The 17,089-nt window shown below is 46.6% G+C and overlaps 1 pseudogene; it reads right to left on the bottom strand.

Annotated features, from left to right (window-relative positions):
• Positions 1-2,529: 2,529 nt before the first annotated feature.
• Positions 2,530-16,273, bottom strand: LOC123084448 (uncharacterized; annotated as a pseudogene).
• Between the last annotated feature and the right edge of the window lie 816 nt (positions 16,274-17,089).

Genomic DNA, 17,089 nt, shown 5'->3' with positions numbered 1-17,089 from the left:
AATAGAATCCATAGCATGTTGTTTACCATTGAACAACCTCATGTATGGTAAATCTATCTTGAACTTATCTTTGATGTTCTTCTGCAATTCCTTTGGACCCACTTGCTGGTTTTCTTTCACCCACTTTTTTACTTCTTCTGCCACCCATCTTGACTTGGCTCTACTGATTGTATCCTTCCTAAGGGTTGATTCCTGGCATGTGTGCTTAAAAGGATTCACTTTGACCTGAACATTAGTGCTATTTCGCATTTTAGCTGCAAGCAGCCTCCATGGACAACCCTCAGTCGGACAGTGCACTCTGTAATGTACTTGATCGCTCTTGTCAACTTTGAAAGTACGTTCTACCTTGATGCAGTATGTCACAAGTGCATTTCTACACTCATTCATGGATGCAAAAACTGTACCTTCTTCCATTTGAGGGTTCAAAGGGTCCCATTTAACAGCTGCAAGGTCTTCGTCCTCACCCATCGCGTCATCATCCACACGGACTGCATTGTGAGCCTCATCTTGGTTTTCAGCCCGAGGTGCCCGTCGTAAATTCTGAATAACATCAGAATATAACTTCTCTTCATCAACCCCAGAATTGTAGCCATCAGGATCCACTTCAAGGGGGACCCTACTGCTGTTGCCCACACTTGTCGAGCCACCACGTCGCCGTGCACCAACTGAACTGTTCTGGCTAGAGATGCCATTACGACGACTTGATTCTCCCCGAGATGTTGCACCCGCCATCCTAGGTCCAAATGCCTGCTCAAGCACATCAACTTGCAGCCTCACATGAAAATTATCTTTCTCTTTATGCCTAACAAACATGGTAGCTAGCTCTTCATCATTACTAACTGTCACCCAATTCTTTTCCCCATTATAGTATTTGTATACCACTTCATCAAGCAAACCCCAAGGATATTGGCTACAAATTACCTCCCCAAATTGTCTGAAACTCCAATTACTAGCCATTGGCAACCGATAATCAAAACCTCCTTGGTATTTCTTCTTATCCTTTGCATCGAACCTGTACCGGTCCCTTCTAATGTGCACCATGAAAGCAAACCGCAACTCCATCCTAACCGGCGAAAAACAGAGACGCAATCAGCACACTAATTGGGCAAACCTACTCGAATCGAGTGTTCTAATGCACAACTAAGCTCAATCTAAACAAGAGGCGAGACTTACCCCTCGGGAACCCAGTCGTGGACGCGGCGGATCTCCGGCCCAATGCCTGCCTCGCCAAATACTCCGGGGTCGCCGCTGCTCACCATTTCGCCCTAGGGTTCTTCCTCCTAGTTCAAATAGCTCCAGCAGCCCCCCACCTTTGAGCGCTCCGGCCGGGCGCACGGAAGGAGGCCGCGCCGCGAATCGAGCAGGTGGCGGGCGCCCCACCCGTGGTGTCGCAGCAAGGTGGTGGGCGTCACAATGAGCCGTGGAGCGTAGGCGCAGGGAGGTAGCGGCGGAGCAGGCCGTGCAACTGGTGGCGGGGCAGGTGCTGGCCGCGGCGCAGGTGGCGGCGGCGGCGGCGGCGGCGCAGGACAGCCGGCCGGGCGGATGGGTGTGAGCTAGAATGATTTGGGGATTTAGTTGCAGGGGCCTACATGTCAGCTCCGGACCCACGTCCACGCGGTCCCACGTGTAAGCTCCGGACCCACAACTACTAACGCCGGCGGACGGAATGGACTCAAATATGGCCGTTTGGCCTCGTCGTAGTTGCTGTGCTCGGACTAGGGGCAAAACTGAGGACAATTCGCATCTGAGGGCAAAACTGAGCACATGGACACCACTGAGGGCAAAAGGATAATTAACCCAATAAAGAAAGTATCGTACCCAAAGCTTAGTCCTGCTGGGAAAGTGTCGTCGCCTCTGCTTTGGTGGGCTGTCTTGGGTGAGATGCCGTTTTATCACTGTTCCTGCGCTTATTCCCTCCACCCAGTCTTGGCCACCTTGTGCAGAGGAACTTGAAGTAGGCTGTCTTGCTGAGTGCTCCAAACCACTTAGGGAGGCTGTAGAAGATGCAACAGTGCCGTGACAGCTCGATCCTCAGAAGAAGCAGGTCCGGAGGAGACGCTATGCATGCCCAAGACATGCACCCAGGCATCATCCTGGGGACTAGGAGAGGAGACTGAAGCAGGTAACAGATTGGTGGACTGCAAGACGCTGAGTTTCTTCACAATCCAGCCTAGAAGCAGAGTCTTCTGCAAAGTTTCTGCTGGCTGTAGCATAGAACAGGGGAGCTGAAGATCACGGAGATTGGTCAAATTTCTTGTGAGCAATGGCTGGGATCAAGATACTCTAGTGTGCGAAGAGATGTCATGTAGGGAACTTCGTGGAGCAGAATAGACTCCCTTAGAAGGCGGAGGTGAAGTAACCTCAACAGATTGACAATATCAAATGGAACAGAAAATAATCTTGCATTTACTTCAAATGTCTCCAAGTATCGGATACTTCCAATCTCGTTTGGAAGTTTGAAGGTGATTTCACATTTCAGTCGTGAGATGTTTCAGAAGTAATAACTAGAAGCTTGCCAGATATGAAATCTTTAACAATTTTTTTATAACAGTCAACAATTGCTGCAAAATCACACGCGCAATCAAATTATTACAGAAATCAGTCCATAGCTGACAAACCACACACCACACGCACACAGAGAGCATAGCATCAACATGAGCACGCCACGGCTCATGCTGCATAAGCTGGATGCCACTCTTATTTATTTCTCTCTTGCTCAGAGCTTGTACCATCATCCATCCAACCAGATGACAGATACTTGCTTTGATGCATGCAAATATGGGTTGATCCAGCAAAGTGGACTGAACCAATCCAAACCAACCAAACTGGAAGATGCAACAGCACGCCGACAATGCGGATTGATACAGGCGCAGAGCCACACCATGGCAATGCGGATGCAGAGCACAAAAAAACCAATCAAGCAACATGATTTTGGGTAGGAAAAATAAACACAACCATATATCACAGAGAAGTCTTCAACTTTGTAGGCTGACATGCATGTAGCGCTGAAGCAAGCTGAAGATCAACTCAATGAAGGGTGGATTACCTACAATGCAGGATATAAATTGCCAGTTAGATAATTGGTTAACTGTATACATCAATTACTGGCAGTAGACTAGTACAGGGACGATGATGAAGAAACAAGAAACTAAGATGACTAGAACACTGAATTAATTATTAATGAATCGAAAGATGGAGCCAGATATATCTCACCTGAGTACGGTGCCTCTCGGCAGCTGGGCCTTCTTGTAGTACCTCGAGTGCCTTGGCTTGTAGAGGGAAGGGTGGTGGTTCGCACCCCCCTCGTCCCACTCCAAGTTGTCCCACCAATCATTCTCGCAGTCCACCTCTGGGTATTGCTTGGCACCGGCGGGCAAGTGCCTGAGGCTCCAGCAGCCCCTTATCTTGATAGTCTCGAGCTTTGGCGCTAACATCTTACTTCCACATATATATGCACTGCAGCCTAGGGAGATCATGTAGGTGGATGCGCTTCAGGTTGGGGAAATATATAATTGTTTGCTTCTTTTGGCGCTCAGGGTCCAGAGGGAAGATCTCCATGAGATCGCCACAACACACGATCTCGAGGGTTGCTAATTGAGGTAAGGTAGTCATATGTGCGGATAAGGGCAGAACATGTATGAGCCTCGGGCAATAGTCTAGGTGCAAGAAGGTTAGGTTTTGAAAGGAATCTTCATTTGGTAGTTGTATTGTACTCCAGTTGCATATATAGCGTGCCGTTGAGAGTTGGGATGCCCATAATGTGGTCAATCGACGAAAGTATTCAACTTCATTACTTCCGTCATTACTTTTTGTGGGAGCAGCAAATACAGAACCTAGCTTGGGGCACCTCTCAACTCGGCACTCTTTAAGATGGGGCCAACGTGGTTGCCGTGTGGATTCGATCCTAGTGATGGACATCAAGCTATCATGCACATGCAACGTCTTAGCTCTGTAACATAGCCAATAAGGGAGTAAAGAACCGCCAATACTAGTTTCTTTGATTCTGTCCTCTTGCAGTAGCAATCCATTGTTCATCTGCTCTTCATCTTGTATGTGGACATACCAGTCCTTGAATTCATCAACAGCAAAGTCAGGCGGGCTAGCCCACATCCATTCAATTAAACCTTCATTAGCAGCAACGGCCTGCAGGTGGTCCTGAAAGATGATATCTCTTGCGTATAAATCATGATTAGGCTGTCTAATTCCTTGACCACATTCGCTACCACCAACAACAACACTACTTGCAGGTGATGAAGCCATCTCCATATGTCCACCCCACGACCAGAAATATTCTTCTCCATATATCCATGTGTCCACATGTCCAACCCCGCAGAAATATTCTTTGACAGGCACTAGCGACCTAAGGAGCCTTGCATTCCTTACAGAGATGTACCAATTAAAGGATGCAGCTAGTTTTGTAGCAGCAAATGCAGCAATACATGATGATCCTGTCGTAGCACTAGTCTTATTGCTCTTTTCTTCCCAATTAGCTTGGCCAGATGATGCAGATCGGATGGTGTCAATGTGCAACACCTCCAACTTATGCATCATTTTGTCACCTGGTGGCCATTGTATTGATTGCAGTTTCTCACAACCCAACAGGATGAGCTTCTTGAGGTTCAATGCTACCATTTCTCTGAGGTCGAGTGCCTTCACTGCTGTGCCTGAGAGGTCCAACTCCTCGAGGGCCCCCATCAAGCCTCTCAGTAACACACTCTTCAATTTAGCAAAGCCCTGGAAGGAGATGCTAGATATTTTAGCAATGACAGCATCACTGATAATGAAGCTAAATGACTCAAGCAATGGGGGCAGAGCATCAGGGATAACTTGTTCCAATCCAACGCAGTTTTCAAGGATGACTGCCTTAAGGTGACTGGCTCTAGACATGTTAAGGATTGCCCGTTGCATGGCTACTTCTTTTGCAGAGTGCACGTCGGCTGCTAATCGGAGCTTGACAAGGCTAGCTTTACTGCCACATAGATCAACTATCCTCCAATCCTTGATTCCCTCCACATTTAATTCCGTTAGTTCATCCATCAAACACACATTCTTTTTTGAGTACCAGTCTGTATACCTCAGGTCCAATACCCACAGCTTCTGGAAACATGGTCCATTTTGGTTGTTGCTTTCATGATCCTCATCTCTGGCATCTTTGCAATGGTCCAGCAGGAGGAATCTTAGGTGGCTACAAGAGAGGAAGGCAGGAGATGTAAAGCTGAAGTTGCACCAAGACAGATGTAACACACACAGTCTATTGTTGTCTGGGAACATGGCAGCCGGTAATATCACCCTCCTACCATCTGATTTATCTTGTAAGAGGAAGAAAGATGTCGCCTGAGGGGGTAGCTCAACAATGTCATCATGTAGCAGGGCTTTGTGTGTGACTGCGACCCAACGGTCTTTAGGACCGGAAATGCGAGCACCAATCTTTTCAAGTTCAATATGCTCCATAATCCAATCCAAGTGTATGTTTCTCTTCAAAGCATTGCCAACCTCCCATGCCGATGTATCTCCTTGACCTTGGATAATCCCGTCACATACCCAATAGTTTGAAGCATGCATCCCCCAGTCGATACAGTTGATAAGTCTTCGTCCCCATACATACTGGAAGCACTCAACTATCTTATCGGGATCAAGAATGCCCATGCACTTGGCAACCTTCGCGGCCTCTTCATGCAATGCATGATCGCGCCATTCTTCACTTACTAGGAAAACATCAATCTTGTTTATAACTTGACGTCCCAGACTTGCATAGGGCAAATGGAAACCCCCACCCCAGGTCCACACCACTTTGTTACTCAAAAATGTTGTTACAGGGACACCGAACTCATACAAATCAATGTCGCGGTTGTTCCCGTTGTGCAAAAACACCACAAATGTAATGCTAGCAAGCTTTCTGAAGATCTCCTCTCTGACATCCAATATAAACCCTCTGGAGCCTTGGTGTATCCCATTGAAATCATCCTCCTCATCATGCTGATCAAAGATGGCCATCATCGACTGGGGAAACTCTAGCTCCTCCGCAACAGCCTTTTGCAAGGCTCTCATGCTTTGCCACAATGTGCAGTCCACATGGACAACCTTGTCAAACTTCCTTCCTTTAGGAGCCAGTGATTTCAGGCGTTGGGCTGCCACTCTGAGAGCAGAAGATGCCCCGAGTCCACACCAGCCATGAAAGTAGATATTTCTTTCGTGTTTGCTAATACCATCCAGAATACCAAGTATTTCTCCTGCCGCAGCATCGATGGTATTTGCCTTGATATTGATGATCTGTGAAGCATATAATAATGAATGAGGTTCATCAATTTTACCCTTGTTTATTTTTCACTACTTTGTTTCAAGTGGTAAGGCACATTTTGAACTATAGGGACAGGACATAGGAATAACAAAGATCATAGTTAATTATTACTCTCAGTGTATTACTTATTTAGTAGACACTTTTTCGTTTAAGAATATATAGATGCTTTACAATGCCTACAATCAAACACTTAAACTAGATTGTAAATAATTTACTATCATCTAAATTCATAAAAAAAATATCAACGGCAAATGTGTTTGTGTATATAAAGAACCATGTCAATGAAGGAAATGATATAGCGTCTCCCAACAGGTGGGTTATATACTACTAACATTAAAATTCAGCCGTGGCATGTGATGATCTAATTAAAATCCCCTTCTTCTCAACAAAAGTGAAACATTTAATAGACGTCAAGTCAACAAAGTGAATAGGGCAACAAGCAATATATGATAACCAATGCAAATCTCAGTTAAACTCGCAACATTGATTGGTGAAGATTGGAGATGCATGGATGTATTACGTACCCTCGCCATGATGTATCAAATCGATCTCCCAGTTCATTTATAGTTGAATTGGCTCGTTCAATCTAACCCATGGATCTGATGGATCTGCACCAAAGACTCCAGGCTTAATTCCTCGTTCCTACAGATGTGTAGGAATAGGATCAATGCAAGCATTTGCAGAAATTACAACAAGATCTCTGGTTCATTATAAAACTGTCTTTCAAAAGCTTGTCAAAATTAGAGAAGCACTCTGCAGATCATATATAGTATAGACGATTGGCACAGTTGCATTACCTTGATTGTCGGCACTGGATTTAAGTGAACCGGCCTGAACAAGCTAGCTTAGCTAAGAATAAGCCAAATGTAGAGATCTATCTGGTGGACGAGAATGTTGAAAGGGAGAGAGAGATTTGGTGGAATAGATTGTTATATTGCTTGAGCCTCGTGGGCATATATATAGGAGTACAATGATCAACTTGGAGTACAAGACAATCCAGAACTAATCCTAGTCTATCTAGTCTTTCCTAATAATCAATATACTCAACATCCCCCCGCAGTCACAACGGGAGCGACGCAGATGGTGAGACTGGAGAAGAATCCGAAGGCAAGCCGACGGACACCCCCCCACAGTCGTAACGGTCGATGCATCGCGGAGTTGTGGCTGGAGTGAAAACCAACGAGGTTGCTCAAGCAGGCGGTAGCCCTTTGTGCCGTTTGTCGATGTAGCCGAGAGCGTGGGTGGTGGAGCCGTGGTCGAGGTAGCCGTGCAAAGAATGTCGTGGTCGATGTCAAGTCGGGGTAGCCGGTGTCGAGGAAATCACCGTGGAGCCGCGGGCGCAAGGAGGCGCCGAGTTAGTCGTGGGCGCAGTGGTGTCGAAGTAGTGGTGCGCCAGGAAGTAGATGATGTTGACGACGCGTCGAGTCGGGGTTGCCAACCCCGGGAACACATCATAGATGAAGGCACGCGTCGGTGTCGCCAGCACCGGGCATGCGTAGACGGACGAAGACGAAGTTGACGAAGCGCCGCACCAGGCTTGCCAGGCCCGGGAACACGTCGTGGACGAAGGCACGCGACGGTGTTGCCAGCACCGGGCATGCGTAGACTAGGACCTGCACGAGTTGTACGCCATGTCGGGGAAGTTGGAGAGGCCAGCAGAGAAGGACTCGACGACGGTTGCGGCGCCAATCGGCGTGGGGCCAATGTCACCCGCGGTTGTCGGAGTAGATGAAGCGGTCGGGGTAGATGACGGCGACGCTGGTGACGGGCTGGTGCTGGACGAAGATGAAGGGGGTGGACGGGCGGCTGCGGCGGCTACAGAGGTATCGGCGGCGGCGGCCAAAGAAGAGCGGCGGCGGCGGCCTGACGGCGGTGGCGGTGGCTAGGTTATGAGCGCGGCGGCGATGCTCGAAGTAGGCGAAGAACCCTAACAGCGTGATGAAGACCGGCGCGGACGGTGGCGTTCCCGCGCCAAGAGAGACGGCGCAGCGCATACCACGGGAGGTCGATGCGCGGTGACGGCTGAGTGGACCGCGGGCCGCGGTGCTATGGCCCGTAGGGGCGACGCAGCGGCGGCGGGCAGATCCGGGCGACGGAAGGAAGACCCCGGGACGGTCGCAGGGACCGCGGACCGCGGTGCTACAGCCCGAAGGGGCGGCGCAGCGGCGGAGCGCGGGGTGGTGCAACCGCGTGGACGGCCTCAAGACGGCGGCGTGGACCGCGTGCCACGCTCGCTACGGCCCGACGAGGCGACGCAGCGGCGGCGCGAGGGTCGGTGCAGCCACGGGGACGGCCTGTAGCGGACAGCCTCAGGCGGCGGTAGACTGCGGGCCGCGGCACTACGGCCCGAAGGGGCGACGCAGCGGTGACGCGGGTCGGTGCAGCCGGGAGAAGAACCACGGGGCGGCGGTGCTGCGGCCCGACGGGGCGACGCAGCGGCACCCCGTTGCTCGATCGGCGGAGGGGCGCGCTGAACTCGGAGACGATCTTCACGGGACCTGCGGAGGCGCGCGTAACTGACGGGCCAGGTCGGTTGCGCGGCGTAGATGAGGTGGATCGCGGCGGCGAACAGGTGATCAAGCCGATCGCGCGCGAGGTCGGGGACGCCGCTCGGTGGAGACGTGGTGGCGGTGGAGTCCGAGATGAAGCCGGCGGCGGCGGGCGGCAGGGCGGCTATGATTGGCCGCCGCATGGCGCGAGGCCGCCGGGTCGGGGTGATGCAGGAGTCCCGGTCGGAGCAGGGCGGTGACGGCTGTCGTAGATCGACGGGCGAGCCATCGCGCGAACGGCGGCGGTGAAGGGCCACCGCATGATGCGAGGCCGCCGGGTCGGGGCGACCGGCGGGCCGATGCGTGGACGACGCGCGAGGCCGCCGCGTCGGTGCGACAGACGGGCAGACGCGCGGACGACGCGCGAGGCCGCCGAGTCGGTGAAGAAGCTGGCCAATCGCGCCGGTGTTGGAGTAGAGGCGCACGGGGTCGACGGCGGCGGTGGGCGACGTAAACCGGATCACATAGACCGGAAAATCAAAAAGTAGACGCCGATCAAAGCGACCGGCGAGAGAGAGAAAACCCGGATCAAATGATCCGAAAAAAGACTCTCTAGGGCAGCCGACCAACACGGCCGGCGGACGAACTCTAGGTACGGGCTGCGCGGCCCCCGGCGGCGGTCATGGAGGCCAACCGCCCCGGGGGCGGCGCGCAGGTGCGGAAGCGGCGGGGGCTAGGCTTTAGGATCGACTTGCGATAGATACCATGTTGAAAGGGAGAGAGAGATTTGGTGGAATAGATTGTTATATTGCTTGAGCCTCGTGGGCATATATATAGGAGTACAATGATCAACTTGAAGTACAAGACAAGCCAAAACTAATCCTAGTCTATTTAGTCTTTCCTAATAATCAATATACTCAACAGAGAAAACCAAGCTGCACTGCATGCACGCACGCTTCACCAGAACTAGTATTCGCTGTGTGGCTGCTTTATTTGCTTTTCTGTCAACAGAGCAGCGAAAATTGTTTGCTCTCTGCACACTCCATCCACCAGTCATCATCAGATTCTTTGCTTCCTAAGTTTAAAGATCACAAAGGTAAAGCTAAAGAGAAAGTTACGCTACAGGTGACCCTGCATGTGATCAGGGCCATACATGAATTTATCAGTAAAGCATGATGAAGTGGAATAGTGGTATACGCTGCACAGAAGGGGTAAACTCAATATTTTAAGGGACTGTCTATCGTTCATCCGGATGAAAATCAATCGGCCTTCATCCATATTTTTCATCTAACTACAGGATGACAATTGTCCACCGTCCCTTGTCCTCTGTTTGTCCTTTAAAGTAGACTAACAGTTCCACACATCCATTTTTCCAACCTGGAGCGAATAGATAGATAGTCCCTTGTCCTTTGTTTGTCCTTTTATGTAGACTAACGGGTCCACACATGCACTTTTCCAACCTATAAAAAATACATTGACAAGACGAGGTAAAATTACAATGATATTACCATCAAGAAAACTGAGTGTAAAACCCACTAAAATACACACTAATTTCTACCATGCCCACTAAGACTTACAGTGTAAGATTGGAATTGAAAAGACACCGTAAAATCCACTAAACTGACATTGTAAATCCACTAAAAAGACTGGCAATGAAAACAAATTGGCTTTCAGTCATATTTTTCCGCTAGTTAGAGGATGACAAGTGTCCCTGTCCCGCTTCCCCTTCTGTTCCTTTTTGTCCAGCTTTTAAATGGACCCGTATCAAGATGTCAACGGGTCCACACCCCAACTCTTTTCAACCCACATAGGCAAAGTAGCGAGAAAGGAGAAAAAGAACCCAACGTTATAAGGCAAAACTTTCCCATCTCCAATCTAAAACTAACCACACACAATTAAAATGAAAATGACAAAAAACACTAAAATTACACTATAAATCAACTAAAATTATACTAAGATTCACACTATAAAATACCACTGTAAATCTACTAAAAACACCGTAAATCCAATTTGAATCCATTGTAAAATCTACTAAACTAAGCATTTCAGTTTAAATCCACTAAGAAAAACACTGAAAATCCGTAGGAATTATAGTGTAAATCCAGTAGGAATTACACTGTAAATCCACCTAGAATTTCACTGTAATTCTACCTAGATTTACACTGTAAAATCGACCTAGAATTACAGTGTAAATATAGTAGGAATTACAGTGTAAATCCACATAGAATTACACTGTAATTCTACCTAGATTTACACTATAAATCGACCTACATTACAGTGTAAATATAGTAGGAATTACAGTATAAATCCACCTAGAATTTTATTGTAAATTTACCTAGAATTACACTAAGAATTACACTTTTGAACAAGCCAACAAAAATGAACACTAACCAACAGTAAGAAGTGCTAAAATTACTGTGTAAACTACTTTGTAAATTACTGTGTAAACCCGCTACAAATTACTATGTAAGACCAATTCACATACAGTGGAGATATATGGGACTAGGAGAAAGGCTTGAATTTGGACACAAGAAAGTGGACAAGGCAATACACATGAAGCAGATGAAAATGTCTTCATCTGGCAATTCTTCATATTTGAGTTTATTGCAGAAGAATGAAACTGGTGGGATGCTAGTCTCATTGAAATGGGACAAGATAAACTCACGCCCAGCATCAGCATCGGACACAATAGGCTCACCATCAACAGGAAGATCTAAGATGTCATGGATGACATAATATTTGGAAATCGGATAAACTTCCTCCTAATCTGAATCTCTAAAGCAAGAACATCAAATTTGGACGCTAACCATTTGACAAACCTAAGAGGCACCTCTGTCCTCACAAATTTGAGAAGGCAATCTGCCCTGTAACTCTGTAGAACACTTACTTGGCTAGGAGACAAGCCACCAATAATAGTGGAGAGCAACTTGCCAGAGTATCTAGTGAATGTATTTTCTACAGGAAAATCAGAAGACCTCTTGCACTTCTACAACACAACAAAGAAACACAAACAAAAGAAAGAATCAAGATAAATTACACTAAAATAAACAAAAGAAAAATACATCTAGCAACAACAACTAGAACTAGACGGAACTAGGTTCTTGTGCATCAATAGCCATTCCACAAAAAAATAGATATGATGAAGATTACAAAAGGAGTTATCTAAAACTTATATCCATATCTATCATAGAGAAGTTGCATGCAAAAAGAAAAAGAAATATAAACAACAAAAATTAAAATATCACATTGCGAGCTCCAGCATTTGTAATATTCCGTTTTAAGCAATTCACTTTCTGCAAAAACATAAAAAGAGGAGTTATCCATTAACTAAAAACATGCATTAACTGATACAAAAAAGCATTAACAGAAGAAACTGGTACAAAAGCGTTAAGTACAGCACCACACTTACATGAGACAGAACTCATACAAAGCTTTCTCCAAATCAGGATCATCCATTTGACCTTTGTGCAGTTAACAAATGAATCAAATGAATGAACTAAAAACCCGGAACAAATAAGCTACCAAGCAAGAAATAAAAGAAATAAAAAATCAAATTAGAAATATAACCTCCGAAGCTTGGAAAGGATCATCCTCGGCAAAATCATTGGGGACAAAAGGATCCCCATCTGAATCGTCGCAATCTTCAACACAAGCAGCATAAGTACCCTTACCAAAAGCCTTCATGAGTCTCCCCATACTTTAATCTATAACCTAAATATGTACAAACACAAAGAAAATGACAAAAATTCTGGGATGAAATGGCAGAAGAGATAAAACATAACAAAAATATAGAGAAGAAATGCATTGATAGCATTTACAGTCTACATCTCTTTTATTTCACTACATAACCCACTGAGAATTGCAGTGAAGAAATCCCCTGCGAATTACAGCGGAAACCAACTAAGAAAAATACACTATATTCACCGACTAAGAAAAATACACTGGAATTCCGATGAAGATTACAGGTGTAAATCCAAATATAATTACAGTCTAAATCCTCTAAGAAAATACACTGGAATCAGATGCATCACAAGAACTTACAAACTAGCGATGCATCACAAGAACAATCACAATTCCTCTGCTATCAATAACAGTGTAAATTACACTGAATTTACACTATAAAATCAGCTATCAATTACACTGTAAATTAACTGACAAATACACTGTAAATCCAAAATGTAATTCCACTATAAAAATTAAAGTGAATTACACTGTAATTCCACTAGCGTATACAGTGCAAATCCATGGCAATTACACTGTAAATCGGCTATCAAATTACATTGTACATCACTCACAAATACACTGTAATTCCACTAACAAACAGTGCAACCCCACTGACAAAAAATACACTACAATTAAGACATATACACTGTTATTCCACTAGCAAATACAGTGCAGATCCACTGACAAAATACACTGAAATTACACTGTAAAATAATCGGGGATTACACTACAAATTGCTTTGGATTTACACTACAAATATTCTACCTATGCACTAGAAAATTAAACTGGAAATCCACTACAAATTACAATGAAAATCAATGAAAATCCAGTATAAATTACACTAAAAATCACTCAAAAAACAATGGGGATTGCACTGTAAATCACTGTAAATCCAAAATAGGAATTACAGAGTAAACCACATACTCACTAAAAGATACTAGTGAAGAGAAATGGTCTAGGGATTAAAGGTCCGGGAAAAGAATACATCCGTTAGAATTGACTTAATACATCAGACTACTACGTACAACTAAGCAAGCCAGCATCACATGAACAACTCGAATGCCAACAACCAATCAATTACAGATCAGCAGATCAAACTGATGCACATCCCAGCTACCGCAGCTACCGTGCTTAGCAGATCAATCAAACACATCCCAGAAACGACGCAACCTAAACAAATCTACACGGAAAAAAGCTGCAGGGGATGGATACAATCATCAGACCTGACAGACAAAACCAACTCCCAACCTAACAGATCACAGGAACAACAAAAAGGGAGGGGGGGATCCGACGAACAAAATCGCCAGCGGCGGAAATGGGGACGGGTCGGTGCGGGGCCGAGAGATGCCGCAGATCCCGATGGCAGGAACAGAAGGGAGACGGAGGAAGCGAGGCAACACGACGGAGAGCGCAGACGAGCCACCACCAAGACACTGGATCGAGCGGCGAGGCGGAGCTCCAAATCGCCATGGCTATCTCTCTCTTGCTCGACTCTGTTCGGGGTTGCGTGTTTGAAATGACAAAGGGTCTGGGAGGAAGAGTGTGACACAGACACGTGGGTGTTGCGATGGAAAAAATAACGTGTCAACCACACGGGCCCGATAAGAGAAATGAGACAAATAACGGGTCAAACACACGAATCTCAGCGCACAAATCACACGGCACAGAAAACGGATAAAAGCGAATTGTTTTCATCCGGATGTAAATTAGCGGATCCGTATTTTAAATAGCGCGCTACAAAATATAGCAAGGCCCTTCCCTAAATGCTACACAAGTTATAGCGCGCTAATAGCGTGCTATATTTCAAAATAGTGGTTGCAAAAAAATTCAAATATATATAGAAATAAAGTATTTAAGCAACTAATTTTTTCATATGAGCAAGCAATATATGCATAAGGGCCAAATCCAGCACATAAAAATAGTAAGTCTCAAACATCAACAACCATAGTTTTAAGAGTCTCTAACATCAACAGCCACCGGGGCAACCACCTGGGCCTGCTGGTTAGGTCTCGTGGGAGAATCTGATAAAAGGAGTGAGAAAACTAGTGGTCGTGGGTTGGTTTTGACCTGCTGGGCCTGCTGTGCTGTGCTTATTTCAGTTTTGCATGGTCTGTACGTTGTAACGTTACAACATTACAACGTTATAGCGTGTGTAGCACGCTAATTACGCGATTAGCATCGTAGCATCTGATTTTGCCAAAACGTAACGTCTCCCTTCCAAATATGCTATAACCGCGTTATAACGGCGAAATAGCGTGCTATTTAAAATATTGGGTAAACTTGGTGCAAACATGCATGCGTAGAAAAGGCCAAACTTTAGTATATCCTGCACTTGCACTTAATAATGCATGATTTTTGTTTTTGCTTAGATAAATGAGTTGAATGCCAAAGAGAGACATGAGCAGGAACCTACATAACAGGGGCCAACTAACTCCGAAAAGGGAAAACCAAACGAAAACCTAACTACAGACATATGCATGTAAGTTGCTTCAGAGTTCAAATTGATGAAGCTGCCAGTGCATCTCGCAAACCCATGCACCTGATACATACGCACACAACAATGAAATGAGACAAATTCTGGGATGACAACCTTGAAACTAAGGGGAAGTCTTGCATTTAGAGACCGAACAACTGTGATAAAAAGTGAAGCAGAGAACAGCAACAGGTGTACCAACTGTCAGCAACAAGAGAATCATCTTGGTATCAACAGCAAGTTGGAAATGGTGGGCTTCCGCACATGCGCCATACCACCACGATGATCTGCGAAGGCATAGTCGGGCAGCAGGCTCTGAAAATCTTTCTCTTCATGCGACGTGAAGCTTGAGCATCCTTAGGCACTGGTCGAGGCACGCAGAAATCAGGCGATGGCACTGGTCGAGGCACGCAGACATGAAAAGCAGAGACCGGGCGTCAGGGAGAGCTACTGCAGAAACGGTGCACCAAATTGACACGGCCCCACCCCATGACCCTGTATTGAGATCCAAGACAACATGCTTCGCTCCTGATGCCTCATTGCTTCACGGAAGGCGATCCATCCGTCGACATGGCACTGCACGTTCGAATTCATTCAACCTGAACTCGATCGAGCACGAACTTGTCCCTGGGGGTGGTTCTTGGCCTTGCGCTTGTTTTGTGGGGCAGCAGAACATAAGGATCGTTTCGTTACCTGCATCATTTTTTGGTTTTGCCACTTTACATACTTGTCCCGATTGTTGGGTCTGGCTGAGCATATGCATGCAAAAAACAATCATTTGCATGCTGATTGGTTGCCTGCATCCCCTCTCTTTGCATAGTGGCAATGTCTCGATGCACCGTGTTTGGTTGCTCGCATAGTCGCATTGGATGTGCTCATACTAGTGCACGTTGTTTGGTTGCTTGCACGGGATATGATTAAGAGTTAACAGCTACTCCCTCCGTTCCGAATTACTTGTCTTGGATTTGTCTAGATACGGATGTATCTAGACTCATTTTAGTGCTAGATACCTCCGTATCTAGACAAATCTAAGACAAATAATTCAGAACGGAGGGAGTACCTATAACACACGGTGGCATGGCGATTGCGATAAACGATGACGAGGACACAAGCAACTAGTTTGCCGCACCGCCGTCGGACTCGACGCCGAGGCCACCGTCCACCGTCGGGGACTTGTCCGAGCAGAACGCTCTTTGGGTCGACTGCATCAGCGGCGAGGCGGCGGTTTTGGATGCAGAGGCGGCCGATCTCGGTGACGCCAGCCTTGCACTCGGCCTCCCAGGTGGCCATGGCTTCAAAGCACTCCTTGGCTTGTGCTTGTGCCGAAGCGATGAATTCAAATAAGTGAATGAATGAACATTTGAACCAGACAGCTCTCAAAACAGAAACTAGGTTGTGACCAACACGTCAGAACCAACTATAATGACATCAATTAGATCCTGCGTATTTTACCATAAATCGAGCGTTTAAATTCAAAAAAATTAGTAATTTTTGCTCGGTATGGAGATTTACCGAGGGGCATGGAAATACGTGGTAACCATGGGAAATCTTGAAATTTTGACCGGTAACCAAAACCTTGTTGCTTCCTAGAGTGAAGTCGTCGCCGACACCAATGGCCATGGGGTACCCGTGTCCAGTTGGTAGTGTCTTCCATGTAGTCTCTGCTGGCGACGACCTAAGCAGAGTACTCCGGCGCCAGAGTACCGTTGGTGAAGGCAGTGTAGTTCCAAACTCCTAAGTGGCAAGACTGCATCGCGCAACTCGCATGACACCTTCTACGGGATTTCTTCCGGTACACGGCACGCCGCCACCGCGCGAGCAGCTTTTTTTTGTTTGTTTGAACCGGGCTAACCCCCTTTCCATTACTTAAAGGGTCTGGCTAGGACTCAGTCGACCGCGAAGTCTCAGTCGGCTGACATCAGCGTACAGGCCTGATGCCCCGATGGCCTAATCGATTTCCTACTCGTTCGCTTGGGCTGGCTTGGGCTAGTTTACACTCGTTCGCTTGGGCTAGCTCGGCCTAGTTTATCATGTGCCAGGCTTTGTCCTTTGTTTTTGTCTACCTGTCTTTTTAAGTGGTGCTGTACATGCCAAAGATCTCGTGCT

Source organism: Triticum aestivum, chromosome 4A (genome assembly GCF_018294505.1).
Source record: "Triticum aestivum cultivar Chinese Spring chromosome 4A, IWGSC CS RefSeq v2.1, whole genome shotgun sequence".
In the NCBI taxonomy this organism is placed as follows: domain Eukaryota; kingdom Viridiplantae; phylum Streptophyta; class Magnoliopsida; order Poales; family Poaceae; genus Triticum; species Triticum aestivum.
The sequence above is the reverse complement of the archived record's forward strand: the minus strand, read 5'-3'. Positions and strand labels throughout refer to the sequence as shown.